The following is a 17,461-nucleotide window of genomic DNA, read 5'->3' on the forward strand; positions in this document are numbered from 1 at the left end:
CACTGTGCCCTAATTGTCGTTCGTTATCCTGGGTCGACCTCGCTGCGAACTCTGCGCAATTGTCGACTATGGGCCTTGCTTTTCCTCTCACACCCCCTGCCTCCATTCTTCTCCCCGCCCACAACACCCTTCAGCCCTTTTTTCGGTCCAAATCAAGAAGGATCATTTTCATTTCCGTACAGAGCCTGTTACCCAGATACGAGTTCGAATATTTATAGGGAAATTCCGCAGCAGTTAAGTCTGATCAATTAGTTTCTGCCACGTAGGAAAGTACGATGTCCCATGGTTGTTAGGGATCAACGAGTAGTTAATTAGAAAGATCTACTGCAGCGCTTTTGGTTCCGTCTGTATTAAATGGTTTGGATGAAAAGTAGTGACAACACTGTTACAGTTCAAACCACTCTATAGACAGACGTTCACCGTTATACGCGCCCTAAATATAATCGCCCAGCATCTCCATCACCTTCGCACAATCATATGAAGCATGTCTGATGGTGTCTCGCAAGAGCCACCCTATGGCACGGATGCAGTGTTGTAGCGCGTCTCACGAAGTTCCTTCAAAAAAATGTTCAAATGTGTGTGAAATCTTATGGGACTTAACTGCCAAGGTCATCAGTCCCTAAACATACACACTACCTAACCTAAATTATCCTAAGGACAAACACACATACACCCATGCCCGAGGGAGGACTCGAACCTCCGCCGGGAGCAGCCGCAGCCCGCATCTCGTGGTCGTGCGGTAGCGTTCTCGCTTCCCAAGCCCGGGTTCCCGGGTTCGATTCCCGGTGGGGTCAGGGATTTTCTCTGCCTCGTGATGGCTGGGTGTTGTGTGCTGTCCTTAGGTTAGTTAAGTTTAAGTAGTTCTAAGTTCTAGGGGACTGATGACCATAGATGTTAAGTCCCATAGTGCTCAGAGCCATTTGACCCATTTGGAACAGCCGCACAGTCCATGACTGCAGTGCCTGAGACCGCTTGGCCAATCCCGCGGGGCGAATTTCCTTCGTTTTGGCAATTACACTCCTGGAAATTGAAATAAGAACACCGTGAATTCATTGTCCCAGGAAGGGGAAACTTTATTGACACATTCCTCGGGTCAGATACATCACATGATCACACTGACAGAACCACAGGCACATAGACACAGGCAACAGAGCATGCACAATGTCGGCACTAGTACAGTGTATATCCACCTTTCGCAGCAATGCAGGCTGCTATTCTCCCAAGGAGACGATCGTAGAGATGCTGGATGTAGTCCTGTGGAACGGCTTGCCATGCCATTTCCACCTGGCGCCTCAGTTGGACCAGCGTTCGTGCTGGACGTGCAGACCGCGTGAGACGACGCTTCATCCAGTCCCAAACATGCTCAATGGGGGACAGATCCGGAGATCTTGCTGGCCAGGGTAGTTGACTTACACCTTCTAGGGCACGTTGGGTGGCACGGGATACATGCGGACGTGCATTGTCCTGTTGGAACAGCAAGTTCCCTTGCCGGTCTAGGAATGGTAGAACGATGGGTTCGATGACGGTTTGGATGTACCGTGCACTATTCAGTGTCCCCTCGACGATCACCAGTGGTGTACGGCCAGTGTAGGAGATCGCTCTCCACACCATGATGCCGGGTGTTGGCCCTGTGTGCCTCGGTCGTATGCAGTCCTGATTGTGTCGCTCACCTGCACGGCGCCAAACACGCATACGACCATCATTGGCACCAAGGCAGAAGCGACTCTCATCGCTGAAGACGACACGTCTCCATTCGTCCCTCCATTCACGCCTGTCGCGACACCACTGGAGGCGGGCTGCACGATGTTGGGGCGTGAGCGGAAGACGGCCTAACGGTGTGCGGGACCGTAGCCCAGCTTCATGGAGACGGTTGCGAATGGTCCTCGCCGATACCCCAAGAGCAACAGTGTCCCTAATTTGCTGGGAAGTGGCGGTGCGGTCCCCTACGGCACTGCGTAGGATCCTACGGTCTTGGCGTGCATCCGTGCGTCGCTGCGGTCCGGTCCCAGGTCGACGGGCACGTGCACCTTCCGCCGACCACTGGCGACAACATCGATGTACTGTGGAGACCTCACGCCCCACGTGTTGAGCAATTCGGCGGTACGTCCACCCGGCCTCCCGCATGCCCACTATACGCCCTCGCTCAAAGTCCGTCAACTGCACATACGGTTCACGTCCACGCTGTCGCGGCATGCTAGCAGTGTTAAAGACTGCGATGGAGCTCCGTATGCCACGGCAAACTGGCTGACACTGACGGCGGCGGAGCACAAATGCTGCGCAGCTAGCGCCATTCGACGGTCAACACCGCGGTTCCTGGTGTGTCCGCTGTGCCGTGCGTGTGATCATTGCTTGTACAGCCCTCTCGCAGTGTCCGGAGCAAGTATGGTGTGTCTGACACACCGGTGTCAATGTGTTCTTTTTTCCATTTCCAGGAGTGTATATTGTATCCTCACGGACTCATTTCGGACGAATACGGTGGATGTTTCATTATATCCCACCCCCACATACGCAGGAGCACCTTTCCACAGTATGCCGTGTGGCACTGTGCATTGACATGAAGGATAATGCGCTGCAGTCCATTGGGGATCCACATACAACAGTTAGGCAGGTGGCCCAGTTGTCATGTTGCCCATGGTCTGACATCCTTAACGGGACTGATCTTGAATGACATTTCTCCCATCCCGAAAACCCTCCACCCACCTCGCCACCGTACAACATGGCGACGTTGCATCACCACACACCTCACGTAGTCCCTGACAAATTGCTCCGACCACGTCCCAATTCAGTGTTGGTCAATGCACGTTGTTCGTGCTTCCTAAAAATTCTGTTAAGGCGCTTGAACTGGTCTTCCGCACCTTCAGGCAGCACACACTGCGGCTGACTCACAAACAGTCGTGCCACTCACTGCATTACATCCTCTGGCCTTTTGCTCTCAGCTACAGCAGCGCACATGCCATTGGAAGCACATCATTCATGCTACAGCAGTGTTGCCACTACTGTTTACCTACCTCTATGATTCAGTGGCATAACTCGTGTATACAGGGTGGTCCATTAATAGTGACCGGGCCAAATGTCTCCCAAAATAAGCGTCAAACTAAACAAGTACAAACAACGAAACTAGTCTAGCTTGAAGGGGGAAACCAGATGGCGCTGTGGTTGGCCCGCTAGATGGCGCTGCCATAGTTCAAACGAATATCAACTGCGTTTTTCTTAAAATAGGAACCCCCATTTCTTATTACATATTAGTGTAGTACGTAAAAGAAATATGAATGTTTTAGTTGTACCATTTTTTTCGCTCTGTGATACTTGGTGCTGTAATAGTCACAAACATGTAAGTACGTCGTATCACGTAACATTCCGCCAGTGCGACGGTATTTGCTTCGTGATATATTACTCGTGGCAAAATGAACCGTTTACCAATTGCAGAAAAGTACGATATCACGTTGATGTGTGGCTATTGTGATCAAAATGCCCAACGGCGTGTGCTATGTATGCTGCTCGGTATCCTGGACGACATCATCCAAGTGTCTTGACCGTTCGCCGGATAGTTACGTTATTTAAGGAAACAGGAAGTGTTCAGCAGCATGTGAAACGTCAACCACGACCTGCAACAAATGATGATGCCCAAGTAGGTGTTTTAGCAGCTGTCGCTGCTTATCCGCACATCAGCAGCAGAAAAATTGCGCCGCAATCGGGAATCTCAAAAACATCGGTGTTGAGAATGTTACATCAACATCGATTGCAGCAGTACCATATTTCTATGCAGCAGGAATTGCATGGCGACGAATTTGAACGTCGTGTACAGTTCTGCCACTGGGCACAAGAGAGATTACAGGACGATGACAGATTTTTTGCACGCATTCTATTTAGTGAGGAAGCGTCATTCACAAGCAGCGGTAACGTAAACAGGCATAATATGCAATATTGGGCAACTGAAAATACACGATGGCTACGAAAAGTGGAACATCATCGACCTTGGCGGGTTAATGTATGGTGCGGCATTATGGGAGGAAGGATAATTGGCCCCCATTTTATCGATGGCAATCTAAATGGTGCAATGCAAGCTGATTTCCTACTTAATGTTCTACCGATGTTGCTACAAGATGTTTCACTGCATGAAAGAATGACGATGTACTTCCAATATGATGGATATCCGGCACATAAGTCGCGTGCGGTTGAAGCGGTATTGAAGATAATATTTAATGACAGGTGGATTGGTCGTCGAAGCGCCATTTCATGGCCCTCACGTTCACCGGATCTGACGTACCGGGATTTTTTTCTGTGGGGAAAGTTGAAGGATATTTGCTATCGTGATCCACCGACAACGCCGAACAACATGCGTCAGCGCATTGTCAATTCATGTGCGAACATTATGGAAGGCGAACTACTCGTTGTTGAGAGGAATGTCGTTACACGTATTGACAAGTGCATTGAGGTTGACGGGCATAATTTTGAGCATTTATTGCATTAATGTGGTATTTACAGGTAATCAAGCTGTAACAGCATGCGTTCTCAGAAATGTTAAGTTCACAAAGGTACATGTATCACATTGGAAGAACGGAAATAAAATGTTCAAACGTACCTACGTTCTGTATTTTTATTTGAAAAACCAACCTGTTACCAACTTTTCGTCTAAAATTGTGAGCCATATGTTTGTGACTATTACAGGACCATCTATCACAAAGCTAAAAAAGTGGTCCAACTAAAACATTCATATTTCTTTACGTACTACACGAATATGTAATAAAAATGGGGGTAAATATTTCAAAAATAGGCAGTTTTTATCCGTTTGACCCTTGGCAGCGCCATCTAGCGGGCCAACCGTATCATCATCTGGTTTCCCCCTTCAAGCTGGACAAGTTTCGTTGTTTGTAGTTTTTTCGTTTGACGCATATTTTGTCAGATATTTGGCCCAGTCACGGCCAATGGACCTCCCTGTATAAGGTGACCCACTGACATTTCCCTGCTCTCTCATTTCATTATAGATCCATCACAACGGTTGTTAAATGATTAATTTCGATGGCATCGTGTACTGTGGTCCATCTATTTGCCTGTTTGAAAAATCCGCTGTTATGAGGATGGATCACTTTGTAACAACGAGATATGTATGATCTGAAGATGGACGACATTGCCAGAAAACAGTAAGAAAAAAAAAAAAACTTACCAGACATGTAGAACTGCTGCTGAGCCCTTGAACGCTAGTGCAGTGCTCACTGGTGGACAATAACATGTATGTAACACAGTTCAGCCATACAAGACACACAGTACACGACAGTGGTGCTGCTGATGGTGCTAAGCTCCACAATACTAGCGACGAGGAGCAAGAACAAAATACACAAAAAAACCTCATCCCAGTAATAACAATAAATTCTTCATTGTGTAAACGACAGTTGGTTGCAAACTGTTACAGACAAGGACAATACCCTTTCGCAACCGTTTCAGTCGAATTTATAGCCTCTAAACTTGCCTTCTGCGTCCAAAGAACAATCGCAGTAGAAGCGTCCCCTCTTTCGGAGATCGGTAGGGCAAACGGTGTTTGTTTCTAAACTGTCGTTGGCCGAGACGCGGTGCCCTTTCCGCTGCGCGCTCTCGTCTGGGCGCCCGGGGAGTGGGACCGGGGGTTCCCCGGTCGCGACCAGTCGCGCGATTTATCGCCCTGTTGTTTCCGCGCGACGCCGGCCATCCAGAGCCGTGAGCAGCGCAGCCCTTCAAGAATATGGCCGCCGGCGGAAGCGACGTCGGCCGGTCTGTGGTGTCCGCAGCTCTGCATGTCGCCCTGCCACTGTGATCTGTAGCTCTCGAAAAATTAGTTGTATAGAGTGGAAAAATTATATCAAACCAGGGCATGAAAGACAATCAATAATTAAGATTTGGTGTGTACAGACTGACTTGTTATAATACGAGATACAACCGAGGCGCTATGAACCATAAGGGCCTAAAGCACACAGTTAATGATTTTGATACTGTAGTATGAATGCACTCTCCTGACATCCGTTGATCTTACAGTGAATCAGCTTTATCTACACTGACAGGAAAGAATACTGTTCATGAATGGCAGCAGAGCTGATTGAATCATGAGACTGACGTACAGTTTTGCCGTCAGGGTGCATGGGATAACCACGAGAGTGCTCCTGCTGTCAAACGAAATCACCCAGAGGCTGTAACTCCAGGTGTAGGTATAAAAGTATCTAGCTCGCAGACAGGTTGGTTGCAACTAGCCTCGTTCTAACTAACACATGGCCGTCACTGGCACCAAGGTAGAACCAGCTTTCAACAGAAAACATACCAGATCGCCACCCTGCCCTCAAATGAGCTCTCGCTTGACACCACCGAAGCCGCATATGGTGGTGGTATGGTGTCAGTGGAATTCACGCTGCAGTGCATTTGGCTCGATGCTGTCCTAAAGCAATAGTTCGTTGCATCACAGTGGTGCCAACTGCTGCCCTAATAAGCAGCTGCAGATGCAGTACGATACACCGGAGCCATCTGCCGAACACGATGTTCTTGCCCGTCGGTAGTGCCACGTTGCCGTTTAGAGCCTGGTCTTCTTGCAACCGTACATTCTCACGACCACCGCTGCCAGAGGTGATGTACAGTGGCTACATTGCTGCCAAGCCTTTCCGCAATATCGCAGAAGGTGCATCCATCTTCTCATGGCCATACTACATGACCTTGGTCAAATTCAGTGAGGTGTTGATAATGGCGTCTTTGTCGCCTTAAAGGCATTCTTGATTGACGTCAACTCACCACGTCGAATCACAAAGGTAACTAACGCTCACGACCGTTACAGCGTGTATTTAAAGCAAACCTAATCTGCATCCTCATAGTGCCAATACTGGCGCCTCACTTTTGCAATTGCCACGATATTTGAATACTCATCATATTTCAGATGTAGAAACATGACTACCAACTTTCGTTTATGTCGCATAAGTCCTTCTGGGTGTTGCCACCTTTTTTTCCGTCAGTGTATAGTCGGACCTACATTCTATGTATGAATATTTAAGGGAACAGGTTTCACTGATTTCTCCCATATTCACTTGAATGTGGGCCCAAAGCGCAAACTATAATAGTTAACATCATAATCGGATGCGTATTATAACCTCGAACCAAAGAATGTGCTTAATCAGAAAGACGATAATGAGGACCAGGAAATGTTGGGATGGTTCATAACAGTGTGTACGGTGCGTTTAGTGACTGCTCTTAAAGTTGTGACACTAGAGTCACATTAATTTCAAACTTTACAACTGTTAAAAGACAATATTATCTCTTACCATTACATTGTTTTGTGAATTAACATTAGTAATCAATATACTCTTAAATATTCATTAATATTTTATAATATTAAAAGAGTACATTATGTTTTCATAGGAAGTGTAGGATGCTGAAATTTGGTTGAGAAAATGGTCAGACTGGTAGATTGTCTATAAATTTGATTTCCACAAATACATATTTTTCTCAAAACTTTGTTTCTGTACTTTGGACCCTTATGGTTCTCACCTCCAATTAGGATTTGTGCAAACAGTGATATCTACAGGCAGTAATAAACAAGAAGATTCTGAAACAGATAAGAATGTTAAGCTATAAACTTAATGGCTTTCTTTCAATAAGCCAATTGCCAGAAAACTTTATAAGTTATCCTATCCTCAGTTTGAGATTAAAAACTGTGTTCTTTCGTCCTCTCACTTGATGTCCACGATATACACTATCTAAATGTAAACTGGTATGGGACGAATGCCAAAATTTTCCACTTCTGGAATTTTATTTACTATACTGTATACAGTAAGTCACAAAATTATTGAAACGAAGCCATCCTCAACTGTAGGATATTGTTATTGGTGCCTGATTTAAAGAATGAAAATATTGAAGGAATTAACACATAGCACTTAATTTTCTAAACATGCGCAAGTGAAAGAAAAATAAAGAATCAGGATTCCTAACTTGTAACAGTGAGTGCCTAACTTGTACCACTCCCTTAAAATAGGTCTCTGAGCTTCAATATACGTAGTATTCTAAGCTTGAAGCAATGTTCTTACATCACTGTTACGAGGCACTGCAATTTAACTTTCTCACTCCTTTTGCCTCCCCTTCACACTTTGCGTGAATCCATATTTTGCTTCTCCGGCATTTGCTAATTGTTTCCATTCTATCTTCCTTGCACAATTCGCTACGTCATTGGGAATTAGTTTCGTTTAGCAGTATCGAACGTGGTTTTTCTTACATCAGACATATTTAACCGACATCATCGATAAACGTAAGAATATGCTCTTTCATTCCATTTTCAACTTCAATGGAAAACATTTTACAACGACCAAAAATTTTTACATTACGGTTTTGATATTTGTTTTTATTTACAGCATACATCATAACTGTTGGATTAGGCACATGCAGTTCATTCATCTGTTCTCCACTTTCCATAATTCCTTGCTAATGCTGAAAAGTAATACAAAATAATTATTTAACCAACAACTTAGAATCAAGCCCACTTTAGACAATTTACAGCATCGTTTATAAACTTTATATTGCACTATTAATGCTCAACGCATTTTTAAAGCCCACTATACGAGAAGTATCTTAAATTTTACCGGTACAATATCGGAAACTTATAGTTCTGTATTATCGAGAACGTCGCTATTTTCTCTTTGTCAATTTCCTACAAACGAACCACAACGAATACAGGGTCATGAGTGTGTGAAAACTACGTTTAGCCTGTGTACATTCATCCGTAAGTAAGACATTACACGAAAATTGCATTTTTAACCGTCAGCTGTTTATTTTAAAAACCTATACGGCTAACTGTTTCGGTCATGGGCCATATTCACAGGACGTCGGTCAACATCAAAACTGAAGACATATTATGCACACAAAATTAATGTACTTACCAGGAGAAAAGAGATCAGATAAAAGCATATTTCATGTTTCTATTAGGTTGATACAATCTCAAAGGTGGCATAGTGAGAGTCCATAGTCTGTAGCCAAACACAGCGCTTGGAGTAATAACGAACACGCTTCACATTGATTAATGTCAAAAGGACGGAAAATCGTACGGGAACATACAACATGAAACAAACTATGACAATAATATGCAATGTACCATCACAGTTCATTATGCCTGTGAGACATCAGGACTTTGGAAATTTATGGTAAGGTCATACGGGACCAAACTGCTGAGGCCAACGTTCCCTAAACTTACACACTAATTAATCCAACTTAAACTGACTTACGTTATGGACAACACACACACTCATGCCCGAGGGAGGACTCGAGCCTCCGGCGGAGGGAGCCGTACGGACCGTGACAAGGCGCCCAAGACCACGCGGCGATACATCTGGTAGTGGTAATAGCGTAGGCATTTAGGTTTTTAAAATGGCTGATGGTTAAAAATACGTATTTACACTTCCTTGCAAGCTGTTGCTTGAAACTTAACCAAAACATTAAAAACACTGTATGCTCACTTTACCTTGTAACAATTACTCTCTTCGCCAAGTACACAAAAAGTATAAGGAAACTACAACACAATAAACGCTGTCTTCAGACGATCTGTTCCTCAACATATGGGACTCAGAGTTTATGATAAGGCTCCAATAAGCACATAGTTCACCCTGATCTCACGAAATGGCGAGTAGTACAAGAGATATGCGTTATGGAGTAGTGGTGCGAATTAGGTGCCGGTACGGTGCAGGCGACACTTCCCTATGGACTTCGCAGGCAGGAATATACTCTCGTATTCGCCGTAGAATGTAAAAAAACTGCCTACGAAAGTAATCTTTTAGAATTTCTTGACATGGCTAAAACGCTACCCGTGTCAGTTTATGAATATTATTGGCTGTAGACTGGTATCAAAATAAAAAAAATGTTCTCACCGCATCCAAGATATGCCCTACAGGCTACCAGTCGAAATATAAGATAGGGCAGTTATTATCCACATTATCCTCAAGCCATTTTTGGTGTGAGCTATACATGATTTCTCTTGTATAATCGGAATATTCTGGGGACTTAAATGTATACTGTGAACTGAGGTCCGCTCTCCTCGTTCCCCATTTAGTTAATTATTTAGGGTCGCCACCATACAAAGCTGGTAAAATTCAATCATCAGAAACAGAATTAATCACTCTTGAGATCCGTATTAATTATGCGTCCTTCAGTTGATCATTTAGTGTCAAATTATTTATGAACTATCTTCCTTTTGTGTCAACGTAACAGGAGGTTAAGGCTCGGCACAATGTACTAAATTCTCACTGACGATCATCAAAATAACTGGTCTACAAGAACTGTTGTGCTAAGGAAAACCCCAGGTTGGATATTCTGTGCTTATCGTAACAAACAAGAAAGGAAAGGGTCGCTCAAGAAATATTCATCAAATTTTAACTATTTGTTTTCATAGAAACAAACAGTTCCGAACAGTGCATAATAAATTAACTTAAAGTTGCCGTTTCCAGCGTTTACTTGCTGATATCATCACAACGAACAGTATTTTTGACACTGAGGCACTTCGTGACTATAATTCGTGTATGAATTATTTCGTGAAGAGCAATAGTGGGGGAAGGATAGGATAAATTCACAACTACACTAAGTTCATACTAAAAGAATACAGACTGAAGGACGTCAGCCCTTCATGACGTAGTTATAGATAACATGGTTTGTGCCCTCCAATACATTAAGGCTGCAGCAAGAAAGTAATTGCACGAAAGAAGCACGTAAATCCAAGACATAACAAAATGGAACGCACCCAGTTTTCCTGAAAATTCATGAACTAACTACAGCCGCGTCATACCGTATCTCCCTTTACTTGCGGCTGTCATCAGTCGGAAGCTTGATGTCGAGTGTGCGGGGACCCTGGGCTAGATCATTATTGTTTCACCTCAAGATGGAACAAATATATCCTTCACAACTGAAAAGGTCTATTCTCTGAATCCACGACACTCAGATGCGGATGTCCTACCAGACAAATTTTATGGAAAACATGTGCTACGATAAGAAAAATCCAAGTAAAATGCAAAGGGAATTAGCAACCGATAAACAGCCTATGCGAAGAAATGAAGTACACGAAAATCAGAACTTAGCACAGTAAAATAACACGAAAACTTTTAACTACCCTGATTAGTTACTGTCACATGAGTTCGCCATAGAAAATACAGTTGCATAGTGCTAATGGCACATAGAATGGATTTACGACCACTTGTGGTGCCATACAAACGTGAGCTGCAAAGTTGCTCATAAAAGTGAAGCTGAAAGGAATTTTCGATAAGAAATGAAATTACCGTCGCCCGACAGTACATCCACGTGCACATTCTCACGTAATAGATACCATTTGTCAAAGCCTCTGCATATCGTAGTGGAATGCATTTCTATACAACATGTTCTGGTAAACAAAGAAAATCTCAGGAAAACTGAACAAAACCAGAAAAATATACCATTTCCTACTGTGAATACACTATTAAATATCATTTTGTGGCTATCGCTGTGATATAAACTGAATTAGAATTATTCGAATAGCCTCGAGACTTACACAATTCACATTCTAAGACGAGGTCCCTAGTCTCGCTCTGAAAGCTACGATGTACATTCACCATTAGCTCAGCGCCAAGTGCCTTGGCACGCTCCCTGAATAACGAACCCCGAGGTAAGCGGGACTGTCCATAGGTGTCTCTTCCGCAAAAACCTAACAAGGAAACCTCCCCATCGCACCCCCCTCAGATTTAGTTATAAGTTGGCACAGTGGATAGGCCTTGAAAAACTGAACACAGATCAATCGAGAAAACGGGAAGAAGTTGTATGGAACTATGAAAAAAATAAGCAAAATATACAAACTTTCGAATATGTGAATAATTGCAGCTTATACTGCTTAACTAAAGAGCGTATCAACTTATATTTCGTGCAGGAGAAACACATATTCATGTAGTTGTATGTTGCTATTATGATATGCACTTTCTTTGACACCTTACAATTTTTTGTGGAGTTTAATGATTCGCACATTATTACCCTTCACTCGACTTTCCATTGCGCGAATATTTTTGTAAAGATAAATGTCTCTTCCTTCAAAAGTAAAAGCGTTGAATATTGTTGCCTTTTGACGTTCACATGTAGCAACAATAGTGGGATTCATTTTTTCTTCGATGGGTAACAGTTTTATAACTTTTATCGTTTCATTATCACGCCTGTGTGGTTTCTCTTAAGAAAGAGTCTTGGTGGCTTAATTGGTACGTTACATAATTTAGGTATCGCATTCCATATAAGTTTCCTGAGTTCCAAATTCACTGATTTGACTCGAAGTGTAGTAAACAAAATTTCACGCTGCTGCGCAGATATACGAAGTCTTTGTGCAAAACGTCAGGTCTTCTGCTCCTTGTTTTTTTTCTTCTTAATAGAAAATGACATCCTTTAATAAATAACTGAATCGTAAATAAACTGAATTGTAATCTAAGGTTTCACACCGCCAGGATTCTTAGCACTACATACGCTCTCCATTGTAAAAGCCACGTCAGAATCAATATAAACGATACTATTCGTACTTAACCGATATCGTATTCAGAATTATTGCTAGCTGGCCACTTAGAGCACTGTTCTTGCAGGGCATAACAAGGTTGCACTGGAGAGGCGCTACTGTGTGTTTTAGACTATGGTAAAGCTGTCAAATTTATAGAGAAAGAAAATTTCAAAAATAATTACTCAACAACATCTGCTGTTGAGAAAAATAACGTATAAACAAAAGTCACTCAATCTGCGCTATAAATACAATAAGCAGAGTAATTTGACAGCTATAACATCAGTGATGACATGCGGAAGTTAAGTACCGGTCACAACGGTTGGCCGTGCGATCTAACGCACGGCTTTCGGGGGGGAAGGAGCACCGTTCGCCAGCACGAATCCGTCTGGCGGATTTGTGTCGAGGTCAGGTGAGCTGACCAGTCTGTGGATGGTTTTAGGCGGTTTTCCATCTGCCTCGGCGAATGCAGGCTGGTTCCCCTTATTCCGCCACAGCTACACTATTTCGCCGATTGCTGTGCAAATAAGTTCTCCACGTACGCGTACACCACCATTACTCTACCACGCAAACATAGGGGCTACACTCGTCTGGTGTGAGACGTTCCCTGCGGGGTACACCGGGGGCCAAACCGCACAAAAACCCTGGGTTCGGTGAGGGGTGGCGGAGAGGTGAAGTGGACTGCGGTAGTCGTCGTGGGGTTGCTGACCACTGTGGCTGCGGCGGGGACAGAGCCTCTCCATCGTTTCTAAGTGCCCGATTATCATAACATAACATAACATGAATCATAGACCTTGCCGTTGGTGGGGAGGCTTGCATGCCTCAGCGATACAGATAGCCGTACCGTAGGTGCAACCACAACGGAGGGGTGTCTGTTGAAAGGCCAACCAAACATATGGTTCCTGAAGAGGGTCAGCAGCCTTTTCAGTAGTTGCAGGAGCAACAGTTGGGATGATTGACTGATCTGGATTTGTAATACTAACCAAAACGGCCTGTGCTGATACTGCGAACGGCTGAAAGCAAGGGGAAACTACGGCCATAATTTTTCCCGAGGGCATGCAGCTTTACTGTATGGATAAATGATGATGGCGTCCTCTTGCGTAAATTATTCCGGAGGTAAAATAGTCCCCCATTCGGATCTCCAGGCAGGGACTACTCAGGAGGACAACGTAATCAAAAGAAAGAAAACTGGCGTTCTACGGATCTGAGCGGGGAATGTCAGATCCCTTAATCGGGCAGGTAGGTTAGAAAATTTTAAAAGGGAAATGGATAGGTTAAAGTTGGATATAGCGGGAATTAGTGACGTTCGGTAGCAGGAGGTTCAAAATGGTTCAAATGGCTCTGTGCACTATGGGACTTATCTATGGTCATCAGTCCCCTAGAACCTAACTAACCTAAGGACATCACCCACATCCATGCCCGAGGCAGGATTCGAACCTGCGACCGTAGCAGTCGCGCGGTTCCGGACTGAGCGCCAAGAACCGCGAGACCACCGCGGCCGGCGGTGGCAGGAGGAAAAACACTTTTAGTCAGGTGAATACAGGGTTATAAATACAAAATCAGATAGGGGTAATGCACGAGTAGGTTTAATAATGAATAAAACAATAGGAATGCGGGTAAGCTACTACAAATAGCACAGCGAACGCATTGTTGTGGCCAAGATAGACACGAAGCCCACGCCTACGACAGTAGCACAAGTCTATATGCCAACTAACTCTGCAGATGACGAAGAAATTGAAGAAACGTATGATGAAATAAAAGAAATTGTTCACATATGGAGGGAGACAAAGATTTAATAGTCACGGGTGACTGGAATTCGGTAGTAGGACAAGAGAGAGAAGGAAACGTAGTAGGTGAACATGGATTAAGGGTAAGAAATGAAAGAGGAAGCCGCCTGGTGGAATTTTGCACAGGGCACAACTTAATCATAGCTAACACTTGGTTCAAGGATCATAAAACAAGGTTGTATACATGGAAGAAGCCTGGAGATACTGACAGGTTTCAGATAGATTATATAATGGTAAGACACAAATATTGAAACCAGGTTTTAAATTGTAAGACATTTCCAGGGGCAGATGTGGACCCTGAAAACAAACTATTGGTTATGAACTGTAGATTAAAACTGAAGAAACTTCAAAAAGGTGGAAATTTAAGGAGATGGGACCTGGATAAACTGACTAAACCGTAGGTTGTACAGAGTTTCAGGGATAGCATAAGGGAACAATTAACAAGAATGGGGGAAAGAAATACAGTAGAAGAAGAGTGAGTAGCTTTGAGGGATGAAGTAGTGAAGGCAGCAGAGGATCAAGTAGGTAAAAAGACGAGGGCTAGTAGAAATCCTTGGGTGACAGAAGAAATATTGAATTTAATTGACGAAAGGAGAAAATATAAAAATGCAGGAAATGAAGTAGGCAAAAACGAATACAATCGTCTCAAAAATGAGATCGACTGGAAGTGCAAAATGGCTAAGCAGGGATGGCTAGAGGACAAATGTAAGGATGTAGAGGCTTATCTCATTAGGGGTAAGATAGATACTGCCTACAGGAAAATTGAAGAGACCTTTGGAGTAAAGAGAACGACCTGTATGAATATCAAGAGCTCAGATGGAAACCCAGTTCTAAGCAAGGAAGGGAAAGCAGAAAGGTGGTAGGAGTATATAGTCTATACAAGGATGATGTACTTGAGGTCAATGTTACAGTGATGGAAGAGGATGTAGATTAAGATGAAATGGGAGATATGATACAGCGTGAAGAGTTCGATAGAGCACTGAAAGACCTAAGTCGAAACAAGGCCCCGGGAGTAGACAATATTCCATTAGAACTACTGACAGCCTTGGGATAGCCAGTCCTGACAAAACTCTACCATCCGGTGAGCAAAATGTATGAGACACGCGAAATACCCCCAGACTTCAAGAATAATATAACAATTCCCATCCCGACGAAAGCAGGCGTTGACAGATGTGAAAATTAACGAACTATCAGTTTAATAAGTCACGTCTGCAAAATACTAACGCGAATTCTTTACAGGCGAATGGAAGAACTGGTTCAAGCTGACCTCGGAGAAGATCAGTTTGGATTCCGTAGAAATATGGGAACACGTGAGGCAATACTGACCCTACGAGTTATATTAGAAGTTAGATTAAGAAAAGGCAAACGTACGTTTCTAGCATTTGTAGACTTAGAGAAAGCTTTTGACAATGTTGACTGGAATACTCTCTTTCAAATTCTGAAGGTGGCAGGGGTAAAATACAGGGAGCGAAAGGCTATTTACAATTTTTACAGAAACCAGATGGCAGTTATAAGAGTCGAGGGACATGAGAGGGAAGCAGTGGTTGGGAAGGGAGTGAGACAGGGTTGTAACCTCTCCCCGATATTATTCAATCTGTATATTGAGCAAGCGGTAAAGGAAACAAAAGAAAAATTCGGAGTAGGGATTAAAATCCCTGGAGAAGAAATAAAAAGTTTGAGGTTCACCGATGACCTTGTAATTCTGTCAGAGACAGCAAAGGACTTGGAAGAGCAGTTGAACGGAATTGACAGTGTCTTGAATGGAGGATATAAGATGAACTTCAACAAAAGCAAAACGAGAATAGTGGAATGTAGGCGAATTAAGTCCGGTGATGCTGAGGCAATTAGATTAGGGAAAGAGACACGTAAAGTAGTGAAGGAGTTTTGCTATTTGGGGAGCAAAATAACTGATGATAGTCGAAGTAGAGAGGATATAAAATGTAGACTGGCAATGGCAAGGAAAATCGTTTCTGAAGAAGAGAAATTTGTTAATATCGAGTATAGATTTAAGTGTCAGGACGTCGTTTCTGAAAGTATATGTATGGAGTGTAGCCATATATGGAAGTGAAACATGGGCGATAAATAGTTTGGACAAGAAGAGAATAGAAGCTTTCGAAATGTGGTGCTACAGAAGAATGCTGAAGATTAGATTGTATAGATCACATAGCTAATGAGGAGGTATTAAATAGAATTGGGGAGGAGTTTGTGGCACAACTTGACTAGAAGAAGGGATCGGTTGGTAGGACATGTTCTGAGGGATCAAGGGATACCCACTTAGTACTGGAGGGCAGCGTGGAGGGTAAAAATCGTAGAGGGAGACCAAGAGATGAATACACTAAGCAGATTCAGAGGGATGTAGGCTGCAGTAGGTACTGGGAGATGAAGGAGCTTGCACAGGATGGTGTAGCGTGGAGAGCTGCATCAAACCAATCTCAGGACTGAAGACCACACCAACAACAACATAACGTAACAAGTCACAATGTTACAAAACCAGTCTGAGACCTAACGTACAAACAGTACATACTAATAGCGCTCTATAACTGCAGATCGCTTGAAAACGGCAATGCAGTGTATGGCTTAACTATACAGTTCTTGAATAAAGCTTCGAAAATAGCGGAGTGTAATATACACAAAATTTTGTTGTTGTTGTGCTCTTCAGTCCAAAAACTGGTTGGATGCAGCTCTCCATGCTACTCTATCCCGTGCAAGCCTCTTCATGCATGGGTATATTGTAATCTACACCCTTCTGATCTGTTGACCGTAGTCCTCTCCTGGTGATCATCCAAGATTTCTACCCTCCCAAGCTTCTGTCCAGTCCTAAATGGGTGATTCCTTGCTGTCTCAGAATGTGTCCTAGCAACCGATCTCTTCACCTAGTGAGATTGTACCACAAATTTCTCCTCTCGCCAGTTCTGTTCATTAGTTAAGTGATATGTTCGTCTAATTTTCAGCATTATTCTGTAGCATCATTTTTGGAAAGCTTCTATTCTCTTCTTGTCTAAACTGTTTATCGTCCATGTTTCACTTCCATACATGGCTTCACTCCATACAAATTCTTTCAGAAAGGACTTCCTGATACTTAAATATATATTTCATGTTAACAAATATCCCTGCTTCAGAAATGCTTTCCTTGCCATTCCAAGTCTTCATTTTATACCTTCTCTACATGGACCATCGTCAGTTATTTTTCTTC

The 17,461-nt window shown here is 43.5% G+C and overlaps 1 protein-coding gene across 1 annotated transcript in view; it reads left to right on the forward strand.

Annotated features, from left to right (window-relative positions):
* Positions 1–17,461, forward strand: part of LOC126094713 (zwei Ig domain protein zig-8-like) — a 989,984-nt gene that overhangs the window by 39,674 nt on the left and 932,849 nt on the right. The window lies entirely within an intron of this gene.

This window comes from Schistocerca cancellata, chromosome 8 (assembly GCF_023864275.1).
Source record: "Schistocerca cancellata isolate TAMUIC-IGC-003103 chromosome 8, iqSchCanc2.1, whole genome shotgun sequence".
Taxonomy (NCBI): Eukaryota; Metazoa; Arthropoda; class Insecta; order Orthoptera; family Acrididae; genus Schistocerca; species Schistocerca cancellata.